General features: G+C 40.5%; 1 protein-coding gene across 2 annotated transcripts in view; it reads left to right on the plus strand.

Annotated features, from left to right (window-relative positions):
- The first annotated feature begins 1,832 nt into the window (after positions 1–1,832).
- RAF1 (Raf-1 proto-oncogene, serine/threonine kinase) overlaps positions 1,833–22,761 on the plus strand; it is an 80,782-nt gene continuing 59,853 nt past the window's right edge. Inside the window, exon 1 of one of the 2 annotated variants that reach the window (XM_039231404.1) lies at positions 1,833–2,203. The gene's annotated coding sequence lies outside the window, so the exon portion shown is untranslated. Of the gene's footprint in view, positions 2,204–3,068; positions 3,140–22,761 lie in introns of those variants that run through there. The other variant, XM_039231405.1, reaches the window with a different exon arrangement.

A 22,761-nucleotide genomic window follows, 5' to 3' on the forward strand; every position in this document is an offset into this window, starting at 1 on the left:
GTCGGACGCTTAACCGACTAAGCCACCCAGGCACCCCTGAAATAGCCACTCTTACTCGTCACCTACGACGTGTGAATGAAGCACAGGCGAGCTGTGAAGTGCTGGGCAAATACCTGCTTGGGTGGGGGGGGCCCACTGAAGGAAGAAATAGCCTGGGGGTCTGCAAGTGTGGTATGCGGCTCTACCCCGAATAGTAATATTATGATGAGAGATAGCTATAATAATTACAGCTAACATTTCTATAATGTTTACCATGAGCCAGGCACTGTTCCAAGTGCTTCGTGTCTTAAACTCATGAAATCCTTACAACTCTAGGGCGGATACTATCATGTTTTCGTTACAGATGAGGAAACTGAGGAGCTGAGGTTTAAATGACTAGTCCCAGTCACAGATGAGGAAGTGGCAGAGTCCAAATTTAAAACGAGGCAATCGGACTCCAGATTCTGAAGTCTCAATGCCCAGGCTCTGTGCTAAGGGCTTTCCATGTTTTTTTCTCATTTAATCGTGTGAGGTATACATTATTACTCCTATTAAACATACACACACACACACACACCTCTCATGGACCTTTTACATCCAATGCTTTCCACTCTTTCCTCTGCATTCACTTTCATGTTGGTCTTCATATAGTTGCCATATCTCATCTTGCTTCATCTTCATTTTTCTATAGACTGCACATATTCCTACATGAATTTATTATTTCTACTTTCTTCTGGTCTCTCATCACTGGAAGGCAGGGCTTTTGATGGTTGATTTCCCAATACCCAGAACAATGTGTGGTACGCAACAGTCTCTCGTAAAGATCTAAATAGATGAATGCTGCACATGATATTGGGTTATTTTGTATGCCTGTGTTTGAGTAAAGATCCTACCATGATGTTCCATTTAAAATGTGATGTCTTGGGGATTAAAAAAAAAAAAAGTCACCACACAGATCTTGCTCATTTCTTTTTAAGATGGATAATATCCCATACTGTGGACATAGCGCTGTTTAAAGTTTTCTACTTAATGAACCCACATCTTTCCCAGAGTATGTCTAATGCAAACAACATGACGGTAAACATCTTAGTACATGCCTCTTTGTGCCTAATTGAACACATTTCTCTAAAATTAAGTGCCTAACGGTGGAACTGCTGGCAGGAGAGAGATATATATATATATATATGCTATATATATACTAAATATATATAATATATATATATAAATATAAGTAAATATATATATATATTATATATATGTATAAAAAGCCAGTGGGGCAACTCAAAATTGTCCTCCCCGTAATGATTCCTGCCAGCGATGATTTACGGTACACAACAGGTTTTCCTATAGTTTGGACTAAACTAGCTATTGCCAGTCTTCTTAACTTTTTGGGGAAAAAGGACCCCAATCTACAGATGAGGAAACTGAGGCTCAGAAAACCTGAGGGACTTTCCCACACAACTGGTCAGTGGCCGAGTCGCGAGGCGACGTGCCGGACACCGAGAGGACGCGGCAGAGCTGCCCCACAGTACGCTGGGTCTTCCCGTACGTCGGGTTATCTCCGGGCCCTCGTGACGCCGGCAGGATCGCCCTCCGCTCCCGCTAGCCCGCAGACCCCTCCGGAGACACCGAGCCCAACCCGCCACTTCTCGACTGCCAACCCCCTCCCCCGGGCGCCGACCGGGAACGGTCCTTCTCCCTCCGCTACTCCGAAATGGCGACCGACGAGCCCGGGAGGCCACGCCCCTTCCCTGGGAGGCGGGGCCCGAGTTCAGGCTAGAGTGATAGATGCCCGAGCCAAGTTTGAAGTCCGCGGCCAGGCGGGCTCACGCAGAAGCCGAGAGCCGGTGGCGCCGCAGGTCGGGAGGAGGAGCACCGAGTGGAGGGCTCGTTTGCCGGGGCCGCCCGAGAGTCTCTTCGTCGCGGGCGTTGGGGCCGCCATCTTAGATGGCGGGAGTAAGACGAGGACGAGCGTGAGACAGGAAGGCTTTTCCTGCCGCTCTCCTTGGGCCCGGAAGAGGGCCAGCTGGCCGGGCTTTGGGGCGTGTGCCCCGAGGCGCGGAGCGCGAGTGCGACGATGCGGGGCCTGCCCGGGGCCCCGTCCCCTGGGCTGGGGACGCGCCGAATGTGACCGCCTCCCGCTCCCTCACCCGCCGCGGGGAGGAGGAGCGGAGCAGACGCCGCCGCCGGACGACGGGACGCGGAGGCGGCTCGGCTCCTCCAGGTAGGCGGCAGGGCCAGGCCTTGGACGCCGGGGAGCTGGGCGGCGGCTGAAGGGGCCGAGCTCCTCGGCGGCCCGGCCTGGGCAGCGTTGATGGAGCGCGCCCGCGGCTGGCAGGTCGAGGGCCTGGGCCGGGCCGCTGTCACCCCGGGTGGCTCTGGGCGGGCGGGAGCCCTGGGGCCCGGTGTCATGGCCGGCGAGCCGAGTCTCCACATCCCCACTCAGATTTCCTTGTGTTTCGGGGAAACGTGCTAGCGCCACCCCTGTGCTCGGTGCACATTCCTTGTATTTTGGCGGTGGGAGAATCGGCCCGGAGTTGCCTCCTGTCCGTGTTGTCATTCAGATGGACGAATTCCTTTTCTTGCCGGGCGCGGAGGGGTCCCGGGCTTGCATCTGCACTCGGAGGCCGGCGCTCGAGTGACACCCTCACCGGGAGGACGAGAAGAATGGGGGACGAGAGGCGGAAGCGGGTCAGTGCCCCACCACAAAGGCGCAGGGGCCTCGCCTGGGGGTTCGGGACTCCGTGGGCTACTAATGAAAGGTTTGGGATGCGTGTGCTGAGGTCTGGCCCTGGGATGCTCTGCGGTGAAGCTCCAGGGCCGTCTTTTGTGTGGAGAGAGAGCCGCCGGGACGCTTCAGCTGTGCAGCTGCAGAGCTTCTGCAGAGCTAGTCGGTGCCCAGCTAGAGGAGTTTGGACATCACGACAGGAGAGGCGGCTGTGTTCATTCATTGTTCTCTTTCCAGGGCTCTGGGTGGGCCCTCTGCTCTTCGTTTCTCTGGTGGGAAGAATGTCCGTATCCCTCATGTCTCCTTGAGACGGGGTTCCGGAGGGTCGGTTAACCCAAGCGGGGATGAATTCAGCTCACGTTCGTGGAGTGTTTGTACCTGCCTCGTCCTCTGGGCTGAGTGGAGGGAGCCTGCCCTTCCTTCGCTCCCAAGGTGTGAAAACAATGCGCTGTGATAAGGGTGGACTTAGCGAGTGTTGTGGGAATTTGGAACGGCTAGTTTTGCCTGGAGGAGTTGAGGTGGCTTGAACACTGGAGGGAACTTTGGCGGCCAGTTTTGGACTGATGAGTCAAGGGCTCACCAGGTGAGGAGGAGGGGAGAGAGGCAACCGCCGGTACAAAGGCGTAGAGACAGGCAGGCGTTGGGATGAGTTTGGGGCGCAGCAGATAATCTAGGGTGCAGGAAGGAAGAGTGAGAGATGGTCGTCTTAATATTTGGCCAGATTGTGAAGGGTCTTTGTTCCAGAGTGAACGAGTTGATGTAATTCAGATTATTTTAAAGGAATATTGCTATTTTTTCCTTATAAGTAGTTTCCCCCCTTGAAGCTGATAGTAATTGAAAAGACTGACTTTGTTAAGCCCATTTAAGCACATTTTTGGTAAGTGCTTTATGGCAGGTGTTTTGCACTTACACAATGGTGAATGAACGGAACCCCCTATTCCTAGGTGTTCCTGCAAAAGATTCTTTTGAGGTTTTACTTGTTGACCAGAATGTTGACTCTATACATGTAGTGCATGCTGCTAATACTGCATTTTAAATAGCTGTTGGCAATAAAAACCACGCTCCCCAGTCATGTAGAAATCGGAAGATGATATAAAACAGCTGAAAAGTGTAGAGTGCAAGTATTTTAAATGAAGTATGCTGTATATAGTAAACTTTATTTGCATTGATTTCCAATTTTGTTATAAAGTCTTTACCTCTGTAAACATAATTTGCCCCACATCTCTGTATTGTTGTGATTAATGCTTATGCTAAAGTGATTATTATGGTCTTAACAGACTTCAGCTTGTAGTTCCTAAGTCTTTGTAGGGTTGTGATGATTATATGCCACTGAAGAACATTAAGATACTTTTGGCTTTGTTTTCACCCTTATCACTTCAAGGGCTAAGCTGTTTAAAATGCAACAGAAACATTTGACCCAGTTGAACACTGGATACTTGGGAAAATAAACCTGTTGCTGTTTCTGCTGGGAAAGCTTATCTTTTAGGTATGGTGTTTGTGATTAAAAATTGTAGTGCTGTTACTTAGCCTTGTTAAAACTCTTGTCAGTTGAAAAGTGGAAGGCTTGAGTGAAATACAAGAACATATTTTGTGGGATTTGGTTTAGCCGAAGAAAACAGAGAAACATTAAGCTGGTCATTTGCAATGAAAAGTATCTAAACGATGGAATGGAGAGTGGGTAATTAAACATCTAGTATGCTTCTACATCTGCTCTGAAACTAGCTGTAGTTAGTTTAAAACATGCCATTTGTGAAATCCAACGTAGGTGGTTTGCTCTGAAGATTAAACAACTTCTTAGAAGTTAAAATTGGCTTTTCCATAAGCACTAGTTACTTATTAAATGGCAAATACAATTAATAACTTTAAATTTCTATTTTAGGTAGTTTGTTAGTAGTAAACATATGATTCTACTACGTCTTAATTTCAGATAAAATTTTGTTAGTAACCTACTGCCTAGAAATAGAAAAATGTTACATGAGGGAGTGCTTTTGTTTGCATGTTAGGAACATAATAGGCCATACATAATAATCCTGGTCTTGGGAGGAGCTTGTTAACCAAACAGCATGCCTTAATGTTGACTTGCAGAAGAGAATTTTAAATATTGCTTTTGAAAGTCAGTGGACTGTGTGACAGTAGGGGGTTGTGAAACCACAAAATCGAGCTTGCAAGGTTTTTTTTTTTTTTTTTTCTTCAAATTGTTCAGATGGGGGAGGTCATTTCTTTAAAACTGTAGCTGGAAAATTGCTCACCTTGACTAAATTAATTGGGAAACCAAGGAATAGTCAGCTTATTTAGGATGAGATGGTGTAGAATTTTAGGTGACCTTATTTTGTGTGTATATGAGTGTTTATGGATGGTTAAAAATTCCTATTTGCTAGACTGACTAGGTGCTAAATGTAACACTAGATGTTTGTGTTACAATTTTGTGTTTTTAGTATAAGGCTAAACCACCTTGGTTATCACCTTCACAATTGTAATGACTAGGTATTCTTGCCTTAAAAGTTGAGTAAAAGTTCCTTAATTACACATTAAAGTTTTCATCTTTTATTTTATAGTGGTTGAATCATTTTGTTCCTCCATTTCTCCTAGGATACTTGAGTTGCTCTCGATGATTTTAGTGTTTAACTTCAGATCTGTTAGCCTTTCTTCTAAAATTGCTCCTAGAATCTCAGTTTAACCAAGGAAAATGTCAAGTGGGTGTTGTTTCTTTGTTATTGGTTTTGGCCCAGGCTATCTGAAGTCTCTTTGGCAAATCACTCACAAAGTGTGTTAATTGCTTCACATTCCAATCAGTGTACATAGTTTTTCTTGAGGAACAGTTGACACATAGTTTTATTTTTAGACGAGATTCTAAGGGATCTTTTTTGGTGGGGATTAGCAATACTAAAACTAGTTTCAAATTTGAAAATCGTTGTGATTTTTAGTTGTTTGCATTGGTTAACGAATGGGAAGCATCAGGCAATGACAATCAATGTTTTAGGGGAACCCAGTATGTTAACTGCTGGGAGGACCTTGTGGCCTATATACACAGGTATCCTCTTCCTCCTCTTTCTACCAGTTGGATTTTATTTATTGTCATATAATAGCAAGCATAACAACATTTTTACTGTTGTAATCAAGGTGTTCTTTCCTATTTATTTTCTTTCATCCTGCTATGGAAAGCAAAAAGTTGTCTGATTATTTGAAGCTGCCCAGTAGTAGGCATCACATTTGGACAAAGTGTTTACCTTTTTTCATCCATGTACTTTCTTTTTTCTTTAAAATATTTATATTCTGGGAGAGTGCAGATGGGGGAAGGGCAGAGAGAAGAGGACAAGATCTGAAGTGGGCGCCACTCAGGCTGAGAGCAGTGAGCTTGATGTGGGGCTCGAACTCATGAACCGTGATATTATGATCTGAGCCAAAGGCGGATGCCACCCAGGTGCCTCCATCCACGTACATTTCTTATGGAAGAGTCAGCCTAGTTAATGTTTCAACTATGTCAGTGTCTTTAAAATGATGAGTTTTCATTCTTTTTTTTTTTTTTTTGGTGGTTTTTTAAGTCATCTCTATACCTAATGTGGAGCTTGAATTTACAACCCCAAGATCAAGAGTCATGCATGCTTTACTGACAGCCAGCCAGGTCTTAGTCTAGGTATTTTTGAGGCATCCTTTTGAGCCATGGGTAACTTTTAGCATCTGCCCTTTACCTGGATTTGGGATGGATGAAATCCTGAATTTTCCCTGGAAGAATGTGACTTTGGTTCTCTGTAGCATTAAGAAGCTCAGTATCTAAGAGGCATTTCTCTGGATCTGGACGATCATTCAGAAAGGAGCTATCATTTGCACTTAAGAGAATTTGTTTACAATAGAAAAGACTGGAAAGACTTCAGATGTCCAACAATAATGATTAAGTAGGGGCACCAGGATGGCTTAGTTGGTTAAGTGGCTGACTTTGGATCAGGTCTTGATCTCCAGGTTTGTGAGTTCTAAGTCCTGCATTGAGCTCTGCACTGATAGTGCTGAGTCCGCTTGGAATTCTCCCTCCTCTTCCCTCCCCCTTTCCTCCCTCAAAAGAAATAAACTTTAAAAAATGATTAAGTAAACTCTGTGGTACAGCCATTTGATGGACACTATACTTGTCATTAAGTATGGATTATGTGAAGCATTGATGGCATGGAAAATGCTGAACTCAGAATTATGTATCTGGAATGATTACAGTTGTATAAAAAAAACAATGGAATATTATTCAGTAATAAAAAGAAATGGTGTACTGATAGATTCTCCAACGTGTATAAACCTTGCAGACATGTTAAATGAAAGAAGCCAGTCATAAAAGACCACATTTTGTATGATTCCATTTATATGAAATGTCCAGAATAGGCCAGTCCAGAGACAGAATGTAGATTAGTGGTTGCCAGGGGCTGGAAGGAGTGGGGAGTGGGCAGGGTCAGTGATAGGGGATTTTTTTGTGGGAGTGATGAAATGTTCTAAAATTGATTGTGGAGATGGATGCACAACTCTGAATATAATAACAGCCATTGAATTGCACATTTCAAGTACTTGATTTGTATGGTATGTGAGTTCTATCTCAAGCTGTTAAAAAAAAAACTCAAAACCTACATATAGGAAGAAAATACATGTAGGTGCTAACAACGGTTGTTGAAGAGTAGAAATAAGGATAGTGCTCTATACTTTGTATATTCTCTGAATATGTTGCTTTTATAATAGAAAAATACATTTAATAAAGCTAACTGTACTCATAGTGTGGGACTTTATGTTACTCCAGACATTTAGTCACTGTCAGATTCCATTGACAACTCTATTTTTGAGCTTCTTTCAGCCATTTTCTGCTTTCTCCAGAGTACTTTTATCACTATTTGCCTTACCTGTTCTGTTGTTAGAGCCTCTAAAGTGAACACCTTTTTCTTACTTATTCCTACACCAGTGCTTTCTCCAAATGACTACTAGATTCACTCTCTTACTTTGCAGATTCTTAAAAATTAATATTTTTTAAGTTTATTTATTTTGAGAGAGAGGGAGGGGGGAGAGAGCGCGCAAGTGGGAGAATAGCAGAGAGAGAGGGAAAGAGAATCCTAAGCAGGCTCCACAGGCACTGTCAGCACATAGCCTGAAGTAGGGCTAGAACTCGTGAACCATGAGATCATGACCTGAGCCAAAGTCCAGTGTCAGATGCTCAATTGACTGAGCCACTCTGGTGACCTTCTTCAAAACTAAATTTTATTAATTTTCTTGTATAGATAATACTGTCTCATGCCACACAAGTCAAAGGATACAGAAAATTATGCTAAGTAAATAAAGTTGTGCAGGGTAATTCCCCCTCCCTCTTGGTTCCCCAGCTACCCGGCTTTCTTTCATGGAGGGAAATAAATTTGGTAATCCTAACAAGAATATAGTGAAGATGTGCTGGCCTTACTTCCATTGCCTGTTAGACTAAGCAGTTCTTGCTTTCATGTCTTACTAATACAGATTCCTCATACTTTTTTTATTTTTTAAATTTTTTTAGCACTTATGTAGGTGCAGACCATTATGCTTAGTGCAGGATGAGTAAGGCAAATTCTTGCCTTCAACGACCTTATCCTAATGAGAGATTGACACAATTTCCTCACTGTTATCTGTTCCTCTTTTAAGAGCCGTTTTGAATACCCATCTTATAAATATTTCCTGATCTTTTTTCTTCTTCTCACTCATTATGCTTCCTTCCTTGAGCCCCACCTTAAAACCCTTTGTATTTCTTTTTCTTTTTTTAGAAAAATTTTTAATGTTTATTTTTGAAGGAGAGAGAAAGACCCCTTGAGTGGGGCAGGGGCACAGAGAGAGGGAGACACAGAATCTAAAGCAGGCTCCAGGCTCTGAGCTGTCAGCACAGAGCCCGATGGGGGGCTTGAACTCATGAACTGTGAAATCATGACCTGAGCCGAAGTCAGATGCTTAGCCGACTGAGTCACCCAGGTGCCCCACCTTTATTTTTCTTATGGTCTTTATCATATAACCATTTGTGAGCTCATCATCCCATTAGATTATGAACTGAAATTAATGCTTCCTATTCAACGTGCAATTTCTTTTTTATTAATATTTGTGAAAAAATTTTCTCTTGAGAGGCTGAGGGACCAGGCCCATGTGCTTCAGTGAGTGTTGAGTCTAAATTTCAACACTTAATACTACCTAGGGTTTTTGAGAGAGAGAGTAAAAATGAGTGAGGGCCTGTGCATGAGCAGGGGAGAGAGAATCTTAAGCAGGCTTTCCACCTAGTGCAGAGCCCCATGTAGGGCTCTAAGCTCCCGATCATGAGATCGTGACCTGAGCTGATCTTCACCGACTGAACTATCCAGGTGCCCCATATTAGATTTAATAAGACTTTCTATTTAAACTTAAATTATTTTTAAGTACTTTTTTGTACTGTGCACTGTAGACTTACACATATTTATTACAACACATTTTATTATTTACACCTTTTTCTAGAAGACTGTATTTTAAAAAAAATGTTTATTTATTTTTGAGAGCGAGCGAGAGAGTGTGAGTATGAGCTGGGGAGGAACAGAGAGAGAGGGAGGGAGACATAGAATCCAAAGCAGGCTCCAGGCTCTGAACTGACTGCTCAGAGCCCGATGCGGGGCTTGAACCCACGAACTGTGAGACTGTGTCCTTAACCAAGGTCTGGTGCTCAACGGGCTGAGCCACCCAGGCAGCCAGCTCTCTAGAAGATTGTGTCTTAAAAAAAATTTTTTTTTAGTGTTTTTTAAATTTTTGAAACCGAGATGGAGCATGATCGGGGAAGGGCAGAGAGAGAGAGAGAGACAGGGAGACACAGGCTCCAGGCTGTGAGCTGTCAGCATAGAGCCCGATGTGGGGCCACAACCCCCATAAAGTGCTAGAGCATGACCTGAGCTGAAGTTGGATGCTCAACCAACTGAGCCACTCAGGTGCCCCTAGAAGATTGTATCTTAATCTTACTTTTGACTACCCAGAGTTGGCATAATGGCTGACACCTGACTGCAGCCAATTCGTTGAATGTAAGGTGCCAAATAGTGTTTATTAAATTTTTGTATGGATGTCTTCCAACTCGGGCTAGACTTAAGTTCGTTAAAGGTGGGCTATGCCTTACTCTTGTTTATGAATTCCCAGGTCTTAAAAACTTTTTCTTGATTACATAACATTAACTGAATGGAGATTCAGAGGTTAATCACCTGTGGACTTCCTACTGTCCATCACAAGCACACAAGTGCTTATTCTTAAGAGGATATACTTACTAAACTTGCACTCAGAACTTTGTAACTTAGGATATATGTTGAAGGAGTTACCTTGCTTAGCTTCTGCTCTATGAGGCATTGTTTGTATATTGCTCTGGGTTCTCACTGCCAGCTCCTGGAGGACGTTTCTACTTTAGCACCTCCTGATTCGTTGTCTCAAGTGCTCTTGTCATGCTGGCTGTTTCCTTCTGCATTCATAGGCTTTATACCTGGAACAGCAGGTATAAACAGAGACTGAAGGGTTTTGTGACATTCTGCCTTCCTTCATGGTAGTCTAGACTGGAATTAGAGTGCAGTTGTGAATTTTGAGAGTAGAAATCATGACCTTTATGATTAGTATTTAGCTGAGTGTGAAATGGGCCCCTTAGGCTTTTTGGGGAGGGGGGGGCCGAGGACAGGTAAACTATACATAACCTAAATTTAACCATTTTAACAGTATTTGAGTGTACTATCAGTGGCATTATGATACATTCACAGCATTGTGCAACCATCACCAGTATTTATTTCTGGAACGTTTTCGTCATCCCAAAGAGAACCCTGTACCCATTAAACAATAACTCCCCATTCCTCCCTACCTCCAACCTCTGATAAACTCTGCTTTCTCTGTATGAATCTGTTCATTTCAAGTACCTCATATAAGGGAAAATCATACAGTGTTTGTGACTTAGCATCTGGTTTATTTTACTTAATGTGTTTCTAAAGTCTATCCATTTTGTACCGTGTATCAAAAGTTCATTCCTTTTTGTGGCTGAATAATATTCCTGTGGGTGTGGTTGTGTGTTAAATATTTTGTTTATCTAGTCATCTGTTGATGGATTCTTGTTTCCACCTTTTGGCTGTTGTGAATAATGCTGTTATGAATATTCATTTCCAGGTATCTGTTTGAGTCTTTGCTCTCAATTCTTTTGACTATATGCCTAGTTGTGGAATTGCTAGATCATATGATGATTTGGTTGTAACTTTTTGAGGAACTGCCAGACTGTTTTCCATAGCAACGGTCCCATTTTACATTTCTACCAGTAGTACACGAGGGCTCCAGTTTGGTCACATCCCTGTCAACACTTATTTTCTGTTTTTTTGACAATAACTATCCTAATGGATGTGAAGTGATACTAAGCTTTTTCTTACTGCTAATTAAATCTGATGAGCAAACAGGAAGCTTAGAAGTTGGCTATATTTGCATCTGTTGGACTTTTTTCACCCTTACAAATGTATTTGTATATAATGCTCTTTAGAGATATCACGCAATTAATGATTCATCTTTTTTGAAAAGAATAAACTTTTTTCATCCTTTTAATCTAAAGTGTATTCAGTTAACAAGTGAAAGATGATTTCAGTTAATCCTGAGTGATAAGGTCTATAAAGTGAAAAAAAGGTACTAAGATTAGTACAAAAGGATCTCATTTTTATAAAGAAAAATATGCATAGAAAAGATGATGCATATGTCCATAAATGTTGGCAAGAGCCATCTATAGGTTATTTTTGTGTTTTTCCATATTTTTGAGCCCGCTCCCTATGAACATATATTCTGTAATTAGTCAGTGTATCTGTTTTTTAAAAAAACTGATAGGTTGGAAACTATAAATTATTACAAAAAGCTTGTGTATTTATGTGCATATGACATCTGTATGGGAAAATAAGCATGCGGAAAGTACCAAAGAATATTATTGGGTTGTTAACATAGGTTACTTAGTGGGGTTAGATCAGGGAAGAAGGGAAAGGTAAAGCAAAGAAGGGATTTAAAATACATCGTTTAGATATTAAAGAAAAAATAAAGCAGGGTAAAAGTTTTAGAGGGTACTCAGGATGGGGAGGGGTTGCTTTTATAATGGGTGTGTTTGTAAAGTCATTAAGTAAGTTGATTTAAAATAAAAGGAAAAGTTGTGTAAAAAGTTAAAAAGACTGTACTACAGGCTCATTTCCAGATTTTCCTCTAATGTCATTTCCTTGATACAGTTTGGCTTTTGCTTTACTACTGCATTTATTTATCTGTTGAAATGCTACCTCTTCTAGTTCAATACTACGGTGAAGTCATCCTTAACTGTCTGCCTCTTCCTCCACTAAAGCTAGAAGTGATCTTTCCACACTCCAGATTCATAGTTTTATTAAGTCACCACCTCCCTCCCCGCCAAAGAAGGCTGCCATATTTTGTAGTAGGACTGCTTGTAATCCTGAAACCTCTTAGCACAATGCTGAGCACATAGTCAGTCTTGGGTAAATTAGTTCTTTTCTTTACTTTAAAAGCTTCTGGAAGGCAAGGGGCAATGTCTTTCTGAACTTCATATTCTTCAGCGCAGCTAGCAGTTGCAAGTAGATTCTTAGAAATTGTTGAACTAGAATAGTGCTCCTTATTCTTTTCCTCTCAGTTCTGTGCCTGGGTGCAGTACATACGGAAGCATCTGGATCCTTAGATTATATATTATTTTTATGTGGTAGGTAGTGATTTAATACGAAAAAAGATTAAGATAAATGTTGTAATTATATCTTTTCTGCGTTAATATTTTATTCAGATACTTGGGCACCTAATTTTATGCAGGGTGTGCCATACTGAATGATGGAGTATAACAAGATGTAGAAAATGCCTATAGTTCTTCTCCTTAAGGCATTCATGTTTTGATATATAATTATATAGGTTACATTTTCATGTTTTGTTTTTTATAATCCTCTAGTAGATTAGCTGGGTATAATTTTAAGCTTTCATGAGTTAATGGTCCAGTTACAGGGAAGACTTGTACACATATCCTTGCTTTAAGAAAATTATTTTTGAAAAGTTGATTTAAAATATTTTCAGAGGGCGCCTGAGTGGCTCAGGGCGTCTGACTTTGGCTCAGGTCATGATCTCACTGTTCCGTGAGTTTGAGCCCCATGTCTGGCTCTGTGTGGGCAGCTCAGAGCCTGGAGCCTGCTTTGGATTCTGTTTCTGTCTCTCTGACCCTCCCTTGCTCACTCCCTGACTCTCTCTCTCTCTCAAAAATAAAGAGACATTAAAAACATTAAAAAAATATATTTCCTTAGAAAGGGGTGCCTGGGTGGCTCAGTGTTCGACTTGGGCTCAGGTCATGATCTCACAGTTTGTGAAATTGAGTCCTGCATCAGGCTTGTGCTGACGGTGTGGAACTTGCTTGGGATTCTCCCTCTTTCTCTCCATCTCTGCCCTCCTCCCTCCCCGAATAAAGGAATAAACTAAAAAAATATTTCCTGAAGAAAAAAGTTACTATCGATTTTACAGGTGCCTTAGCTATAATTCTTACAAGTTCTTTTTTTTTTTTCTTACAAGTTCTTAAAGCAAGCAAGGTGTGTACCTTTGAGGGTAGAACTAAAGACTAAGGAGATCTTTTCTATATAAGAGCCATTGACTCTGGAAGGAATTATAGGAGATTATAGGAATTATAGGAGAATCAGATGGTTACTTCTTGAAATTGTTCTGGCAAGTTGTAAACATGAAGGAATACCTCCTTTGTCAAGGGTAAATTCCAGGGTCTTCCTGTGCTAGAGTGCAGAATAGTGGATTTATTTACTTATTTTGTATCTCATGTCTTTATTCTTGAGGAAGGCAGATGCAATTTTTTAATGGTTGATTATGGGGGGCGTCTGGGTGGCTCAGTTGGTTAAGCATCCTACTTCGGCTCAGGTCATGATCTCACGGTTCGTGGGTTCAAGCCCTGCATCGGGCTCTGTGCTGACAACCAGCTCAGAGCCTAGAGCCTGCTTCAGATTCTGTGTCTCCCTCTCTCTCCGACCCTCCCCTGCTCACGCTGTCTCTCTCTCTCAGAAATAAACACTTAAAAAAAAATTTAATTGTTGATTATGCAAGATTTGCCACTAAAATTCATGCCTTTTATGTGGAATAGAAATTGGTGGGTACAGGGATGCCTAGCTGGCTTAGTTGGTAGAGAATGTGACTCTTACTCTTGGGGTGGAAAGTTCAAGCCCCACATTGAGCGCAGAGTTTACAGTAAAAAAAAAAAAAACAAAAAACAGAAAACAAAGTAAAAAAGAAGTTTGGTGGTACAAGGTAAAGTCAGTGTTTCCAGGTATTAACTCAGCAGAGTTAGGTATCTGGGTGGTTTTTGTTTCCCTTCCTTCCTCTTTGACTATGTGGCCATCTTTATTACCTCATTATTACTTGGCCATCCCAATGATCATAAGCCATATTTTATTTGTGTGTGGTATATTTTGGTACTTGTGTTAATGGCATACTTTGTAAATGGGTCTGTTCATTTTAAATTAAAAAAATTTTTTTTAAATGTTTAATTTTAGGGGAGAGAGACAGAGCATGAGCAGGGGAGGACAGAGAGAGTGGGAGACACAAGAATCTGAAGTAGACTCCAGGCTCTGAGCTGTCAGCACAGAGCCCGATGCAGGGCTAAGACTCAAAAATCACGAGATTATGACCTGAGCAGAAGTCGGATGCTTAACTGATTGAGCCACCCAGGAGCCTCAAGGGTCAGTTCATTTTAAAATTAGCGGTTGCTGCCTCAGTAAAGAAACTGACGGGTTTGAAGATGAAAAGTAAAATTTTGGCTAAAAAAGAGTTCAAAGTGACTTAAAATGAAAAACTAATTTGTGGCAAGAGTTAAAAATGAAGTTGTTCTCAAGAGGTCCTTTACTGTGGGAGCTGATTGCTTTAACATACTGTTTTGAATTAGCTGATTTTTAACTTCTATTTTTAAACCGATTACCTTTTAAAAAGTTACAATCTCTTCTAAACTTGGGCAGCCCCGGCTTGCTGACTTTTAGAAGGGTAGAGTGTCACATTTCCTCATGTGCCTTTATGCTGCCTAGTCATCTGATGAAGTTGCCAGTTTGTGGTCAGAAATTGAGAAAGAAGAGTGAGGAAACTCACAATATTGACACACACACCTCCTTGCAGTACATTGGAGTGCCCTTTTGGACTGGTTGGAAAACTATAACCTAAGCCTTTCCAAAGTAGACGTATTATTATTTCCTAGCTTGGATGAGATGACATTTGATTTTTTAAGTATTTGAGCATGTGTGTCAGCAGAAACATTTAGTGTGTGAGAAAGATTTTTTCCAGTATGGTGTGACCAATTGAATTTAAAAGAAAGAAAGAAAAAGAGAAAGAAAGAGAAAGAGAGAGAGAAAGAGAAAGAGAGAGAACAAAACACTTCCTAAAGAAAGTTTGGGGAAATCTTGAAAAATTGCTCACCAAATGTCTCAGGTGGGCCAAAGCTGGTCTGAAGAAAGGAATGAGCTTAAAGGAGAAGAGAATAGTGAAGGTGCATTATACGCACATTAAAATATGAGTATTCAATTGTGTTTTCGCTCTGACCCCAAAAAAGTTTTTTAATAGTGCAGTTTCAGCCACCATTACTCATAGTAAGTATATATGTTCTTGTGAGATATTGATTGTATTTGAAAAAAGTGAATCCATTCTTTTGTCATTCTCAATTCTTACCAGTCTTATAGTTTGACTATGGCACAGGTAAGTATGATTCTTCTGTCTAAAGATCTATTTTTTTTAAATGGTCCCTATAGATAATAGCTTACCTTTGATGACTGAATACTACCTGCCCTGTTCTTTTAAAAGTTGGCCTTAATTCATTACTCGTCCTAACAACCTGATGATGTAGTAAATAATGATCTTTATTTTAAAGAGGAAGATGCATAGAGATGGAGTAAATAACCTAAATACAAGCCATCTACTTACAGAGAGATTAAAGGGATTTTCTAGGGTGATTTAGACTCCATCCTACATCCTGTTTCACCCTAGAATTTAACCTCTAGGTATGCTGCAAACTTAGTGTTTTTGTTAGAATTCTGGGAATGCCATCCACTTCCTATTTTTCTTTATGACCCATAGTAGTTTTATTTCCTTCTATTATTAACCCCTCCTCATCCCTGTATTACTTTTTTTTTTAAAGTTTATTTATTTATTTTGAAAGAGAGAGAAAGAGTAGGGGAGGGGCAGGAGAGAGAGAGGGAGAGTCCCATGCAGGCTCTGCACTGTCAGCACAGAGCCCTGTATGGGGCTTGAACTCAAACTGTGAGATCATGACATGAGCCAAGATCGAGAAAGAGTTGGATGCTTAACCGGCTGAACCACCCAGGTGCGCCTCCCCCCCCCCCCCCCCCCCATATTATTTTTTACACTATTGAGGGCAGGGATTCAAGTCTTAAACTAATTTGCCTGTCCATGTACTTACTCATTTTTCATAGAACCCTCAGGTATATCCTCTTTGGAGAGTTTCCTAATTTTTGTTGACGTAAGTAGAAATACTTATTGCCATTCTTTTTTCTTTAAGGTGTTAATGAATCATTTCGCTATTACTTAATATGTGTAATCTTTTCTTCAATATTTGATTTAGGGATTTAGTTTAAAATAACATTTTTAGGAAGATTCTCCTTTCTAAAATATGTTTTCTTTCCACCACTAATCAATGTTTCATAAACTTGCAAGAAATATTGTATCACTTACATAGGTATAAAGTATACCTAGTTTATGCAAGCGCTTTGAGTGAGGATTGTGAGCCTACACTGAAGCCATTAATCTAAAGCTTGGGGGTGATTAGGGGTGCTCACCTAATGTTTTATTTTAAACATTTATCATTTAATGGAAAGTCTTTGGAAAGTTTTCTGTGGTAATTTTGCCAATTCTTTTTTTTTTCTTAAGCTTATTTATTTTGAGAGAGACAGAGACAGTGTGAGCGAAGAAGGGACAGAGGGAGAGGGAGAGAGGGAGAGAGAGAATCCCAAGCAGGCTCCGTACTGCCAGCACAGAGCATGATGTGGAACTTGAACTCATGAAATACTGAGATCATGATCTGAGCCAAAACTAGGAATTGGATACTTAACCAACTGAGCCACCCAGGCTCCCCTACTTTTGCCAGTTCTTGTGCTTGGACTTTTATGATAGATAATATTGAAAAATGAGCATAGTAGAAAGATAACTAAAATGATTGTGTTGGCTTTTGTTACTTTAAAGCTTCATTATACAATTAAGTAATTAAAATTCAGTAGAGAAGCATCTTTGGAATTGTATTATGATTAGAATGGCTGTTAGTCATTAATAATTATAAACTACTTGGTTTATTTCATTGTTACCATTTGTCCTACTTTATATTCATAGTCTGTTTTCTGTTTTATCAGAAAGATACTTAAGTATTAGAATACTTAAATTATTTTACTGGTTGGTTAACATACAAACTGACATACACTTAAAATTGTGTACAGGGGCACCTGGGTGGCTCAGTTGCTTAAACATCTGACTTCAGCTCAGGTCATAATCTGTGGTCCTTGAGTTCCAGCCCCATGCTGGGCTCTGTGATGACATCCCAGAGCCTGGAGCCTGCTTCAGATTCTGTGTTGCCCTCTCTCTCTGTTCCCCCCACAAACTCTGTCTCTCAAAAATGAATAAACGTTAAAAAAAAAACACAAAAAAAACCCAACAACTGTGTACCTTATAATGTTACTAAGGCTTTTATCTGTATTTTATTTAAAGAGCAATGAGTTAGGATATTACATATTTTCCTTAAGCATCAAGTCACTATAACTTGTACATGGTATTTGGCTTATTTTCTCTTATCTTTGATATTAAATTTTTTAAGTTTAATTTTGAGAGAGTGTGAGCATGCATGTGAGCATGGGAGGGGCAGGACGAGAGGGAGAGAGAATCCCAAGCAGGCTCTGCGCTTACAGCTCTGTCATGTGGGGCTCAGTCCCACGAACTGTGAAATGACCTCAGCCAAAATCAAGAGTTGGATGCTTAACCGACTGAGCCACCTAGGTGCTCCTCTTATTTTTGATATTAAATCTTATTTCTCCAATCTTGGCAAAATAAAAATAAACCTTTTGAGGAAATGATAAACCTAAACAGAGAGGTATTTTCCTATTCATTGTAGGTAATTTAGCAGTGTATTGATGTCATGCATAAGTCCAAGTTACAGACTAATGGGTAAAGCATTCAGAATTGCCCATGCAGGTTCTGCAGAGAAACTCTGGGAATATGGAGACACTTCGCGAAGAGCAAATGAGTGAGATCATGTAGCCAATGTTACTTTATGTAATGTGATAGCTAAACAAAGTCTTTCACAGTTGATCTGTACTTTGGAACCTGAGGCTTAATTTTTGAACACAGTTTCTTAGTGGTTAAGAGCTTTAGGCTTTGAACTTGGAAAAACCCAGGCTGGAGGTTTAGGGACTATTTACAAAAGTTCCTGATTATTGTAATCAGTAGAACCACCATTGCTTGTATAACAAATGGTAGTAGGTAACATTTTCTGTCTCATGCTAACACTGTCCTTCCCATATATTATTTAACCTTTACATGTTATAAAATGTGCCAAGTAGAGGAGAAAGAAATATAAGGACATCTTAACTTTAGATGTTAGTAAGTAAAAGGCTATTTAAAAATACAGGCACCTTAGGGGCGCCTGGTTGGCTCAGTCGGTTAAGTGTCCAGCTTCCACCCAGGTCATGATCTCTTGGCTCATGAGTTCAAGTTCCGCGTTGGGCTCTGTGCTGACAGCTCAGAGCCTGGATCCTGCTTCAGATCTGTATCTCCCTCTCTCTCTCTCTCTGCCCCTGCCCTGCTCACACTCTGACTCTTTCTCTCTTAAAAATTAATAGGCTTTGAAAAATTAAAAAAAAAATAAATAAAAATACAGGCACCTTAAAAAAATACAGGCACATTAGTGTAATCAGGTCACTTATGCCAGATGCACACTTTTATTTTTTTATTTTTATTTTTTTAAGTGTTTATTTTTGAGAGAGAGAGAGAGAGAGAAAGAGAGAGACAGAACACAAGTGGGGGAGGGGCAGAGAGAGAGGGAAACAGAATCTGAAGCAGACTCCAGGTTTTGAGCTGTCAGCACAGAGCCCGACGTGGGACTCGAACTCATGAACTGCGGAGATCATGACCTGAGCTAAAGTCGGAAGCTTAACCGACTGAGCCACCAGGCACCCCCAGATGCAGACTTTTAAAGCTCTTGCACCAGTTCCTCTTCTTTTCTCTTTTCAAAATGGAGAAACTCTGGGCACTTAGATAAAATTAAAACAGAATTTTAACTCTAGAGTTGTATCCAGATTATTTTGACGTGTAGGAATTATTTCATATTGACTAATATTCAGAATTAGTCATGGTTTATAGTTCAGTCGTCTGTTTATGTGGAGATTAAAAATGTTTAAATGTTTGTTTATTTTTGAGAGAGAGACAGACAGAATGCAAGTGGGGAAAGGCAGAGAGCAAGGGAGACACTGAATTGGAAGCAGGCTCTAAGCTCCAAGCTGTCAGTACAGAGCCCAGGGGAGGGCCTGAACTCACGAACTGTGAGATCATGATTATGAGCTGAAGTAGGAAGGTAGGAAGCTAACTGAGCCACCCAGGCTCCCCACCTGGAGATTTTTATTTAACCTGCATTTATTACCAACTCTGGAGAGAACATTTTTGGAATGAAGGTAAAAAAGAATGATTTAAAAGAAATTTATCGAATCTTCACTGTATTTGTCTTAAATCCCTATCCATTTGTTGCAGATTATAAGAGTTAGCTTTCTGAATAAAAGATTATATTTTTTGATACACTTTATAGTGTATAATGTTTAAAGGGTAAAAAGAAAGGCCAAGTTAGAAAAAGCAGTAGAAACACAACTGCTCTAAGGTAATGAATTTAAATGAAATTGTTTATTATTTAAAAGTGAAGTAAAAATCTTTTAAATATGAAGAATAATTTAAATTGCTTGCAATATGTAAGACATGGTATGTGTTTCCCTGTTTTCCACATGTAGGACATGGTATGTATTTTCCTGCCTTCCTCATACAGGTATAATGCATTACTTATAAACAATATTTACTTCAAAGTAGTATAATAGTAACAATATTAAATATTTTTTATTTTTAAATCAGTTTGTTGTAATAGAACTGTAATTTACAGTTTGAGGATTTGAATTTTTTTGTTTTGCTGATTTTTTTAAAAAAATTTTTTAATGTTTTATTTATTTCTAGGAGAGAGAGAGAGAGAGAGAGACAGCGTGAGCAGGGGAGGGTCAGAGAGAGAGGGAATGACAGACTCTGAAACAGACTCCAGGCTCTGAGCTGGCAGTCAGCACAGAGCCCGACGCGGGGCCCGAACCCACGAACCGCGAGATCATGACCTAAGCGAAAGTCGGACCCTTAACGGACTAAGCCACCCAGGCGCCCCTGTTTTGCTTATTTTAAATTGTGACCAGGTCTTTTGAATTTCACATTTTCTTCCTTCATCCAGGAAAGAGATAGGAGTATTACCTGCTTTAGCCTAACAATCCTGTGAGGTAATGGAGAGGAAAGCTGAATAAACTGTGAAGCTTGTAAAATTATAGGTTCTGTTGATTGAAATATACTTTCTGAAATCAGTCTCAACTGTACAGAATACATTGCTACATTCTCAGAAACTTAAGTTTTAGGGGTGCCTGGGTGGGTCAGTCTGTTAAGCGTCCAACTTTTGATCTCAGCTCTGGTCATGATCTCAGGGTCATGAGTTCAAGCACTGTGTTGGGCTCTGCACCATGTGAGGCCTACTTAAAAAAAAAGAAAAAAAAAGAAAACTATGTTTTAGATGAATTGTTAAGACGTTCTTAAAGTCACATTTAACACCAACGTGCTGGCTATCTTAGGTATTTTTGCCCCACCACTTTAAAATATTTTTAAGTGAAATATAAGATAGTGTTTGAAGAAAAACTCAAAAATGGGGTTTTTCAGAGTGTCTAATTATAAATTCTGATTTTGTTGAGACATTTTTGAAGAACATTTAACATTTAAAACGTGGTTGAAGTATTTACATTGTTTGGGGTGTGTGTGTGTTTTCCTCCTCAGAGAGGCATTAGTAAGATTTATTTGGCACATTGGCTTGGCAGATGTAGGGAGACTGAAACAAAGTCAGTCTTAAGTCCAAGTTTGCCCAACTGCTTCTTGACTCTTTTAGGCTTAAGTTATTAGGACTTTTTGATTCTTGTATGCCAAACTCATGAAAAGTTTCCTAGTTTAATCAGGATTGTTATAATTGGTTTTTCTTTCTTTAAAAATTTTTTTTTATGTTTATTCATTTTTGAGAAACAGAGCACGCGAGCATGAGCTTGGGAGTAGCAGAGAGAGAGGGACACAGCATCTGAGCTGTCAGCATAGAGCCTGATACTATGGGGCTCAAACATGCGAACTGCGAGATCATGACTTGAGTTGAAGTTGTACTCTTATCCAACTGAAACACCCCTAAATGGTTTTTCTTACCAGGGTTCAAAGGAATCAAACCCTATCTTTCAGGAAATGAACTGTGATATAGTGAGAAGTGTTCTTCAGTGAGTGTTCTAGTCTGTTTCCAGAATTTGGTTGAGTAGCATTTCCAGACAAACATTTATGCTTCAGATTAGGCTTTAAGGTGGGAGATGGACCTTGAAGTGGAGGACTTAGATCCCTTAAAATTATACCCTAAGTACTGGTAGTTACATTTTAATAATTGTAGCCTTTTCAGATTTGACTTGTCCTCAGGCTACTTGAAGCGTGCTGCTCCCTAATAATCTTGTGCTTTCAACATAGCCTTACTTTGAAATCATCTGCTAAACTCAAAAGCCAAAAACAACAAAAATCCTCCTAGGGCTTTTAAAAAGTTTATTTTGTTTTCTAACTTACATTTTATTGGGGCGCCTGGGTGGCTCAGTTGGTTAAGCATCTGACTCTTGATTTCGGCTCAGGTCATGATCTCATGGTTGTGAGATCCAGTCCCCACTGAAGTCGAGCCCTGTGGAGCTCTGTGCTGGGCATGGAGCCTGCTTGAGAATCTCTCTCCCATTTTTTTCAGCCCCTCTCCTACATGTGCCTGCTCTCTCTGAGACAAACTTATGTTTTGTTTATCTGGCATGATTTTTTCATTTTTAGAAAAGCCTCTGAATGCAGCAGTTCACTGAAGTTATTTCTGGAGCTAGGACACAGAGTGAGAATGCTAAAATGAATGTGTATAGTTTAAAATGCCTTTATCACAACCAGCTGTTCTTCTGGATTATGAATATCGGAATAAATTTATGCAGGTGTTTTTTAACATTTTTTTAACGTTTTATTTATTTCTGAGAGACAGAGCATGAGCAGGGGAGGGTCAGAGAGAGAGGGAGACACAGAATCTGAAGCAGGCTCTAGGCTCTCAGCTGTCAGCACAGAGCCCAATGTGGGGCTCGAAGCCACGAACCATGAGATCATGACCTGAGCTGAAGTCGGACGCTTAACCAACTGAGCCACCCAGGCGCCCCAACAAGTGTTTTTTTTCCCTAAGATCACATCTTGACAGGTTATTAGGGATTGTACTAGGAAACAACTTGATTTCTTTAAAATTTTTCACATAGTATGACCCCTATATTTCCTACCCTGACTTTGTTTGGTCCTTAATATGTTTACATAGTGTAACTGGTTTCTCAGCTACAAGTGCTTTGTATCCATTGGGGCATGAGGATTGTGGAAACAGTTCTCAGACCTCTGCAGTCTCTGGAAATATTGTGCAGCTTTTTGCATTTGCCAACATGATGTGAATTCTCTGCTGAAGAAGGGCAGGTGTTGAGTGGTAGGTATGATGCTCTTAATAGCCATTTGATTTGTTGCCTGAGGACAGAAATGCAGTGTTACGGGGAGAATTTATACCTTGCCTTACCAATGATTAGATGTTAAAAAGTTACTTCTTGAAAGTGTAAGCAGATGATAATCAGTGGCCTCTCACTTCTGTTACTTTTTTTTTTTTTTTTTTTTGAGAGAGCGAGAGCCAGCGAGCATGCAGGGGAGGGGCAGATAGAGAGGGAGACAGAAGATCGGAAGCTGCTGCTTTGTTGAGAGCG

This window comes from Hyaena hyaena, unplaced genomic scaffold, assembly GCF_003009895.1.
Source record: "Hyaena hyaena isolate Hyena2069 unplaced genomic scaffold, ASM300989v1 scaffold_56, whole genome shotgun sequence".
Lineage (NCBI taxonomy): Eukaryota > Metazoa > Chordata > Mammalia > Carnivora > Hyaenidae > Hyaena > Hyaena hyaena.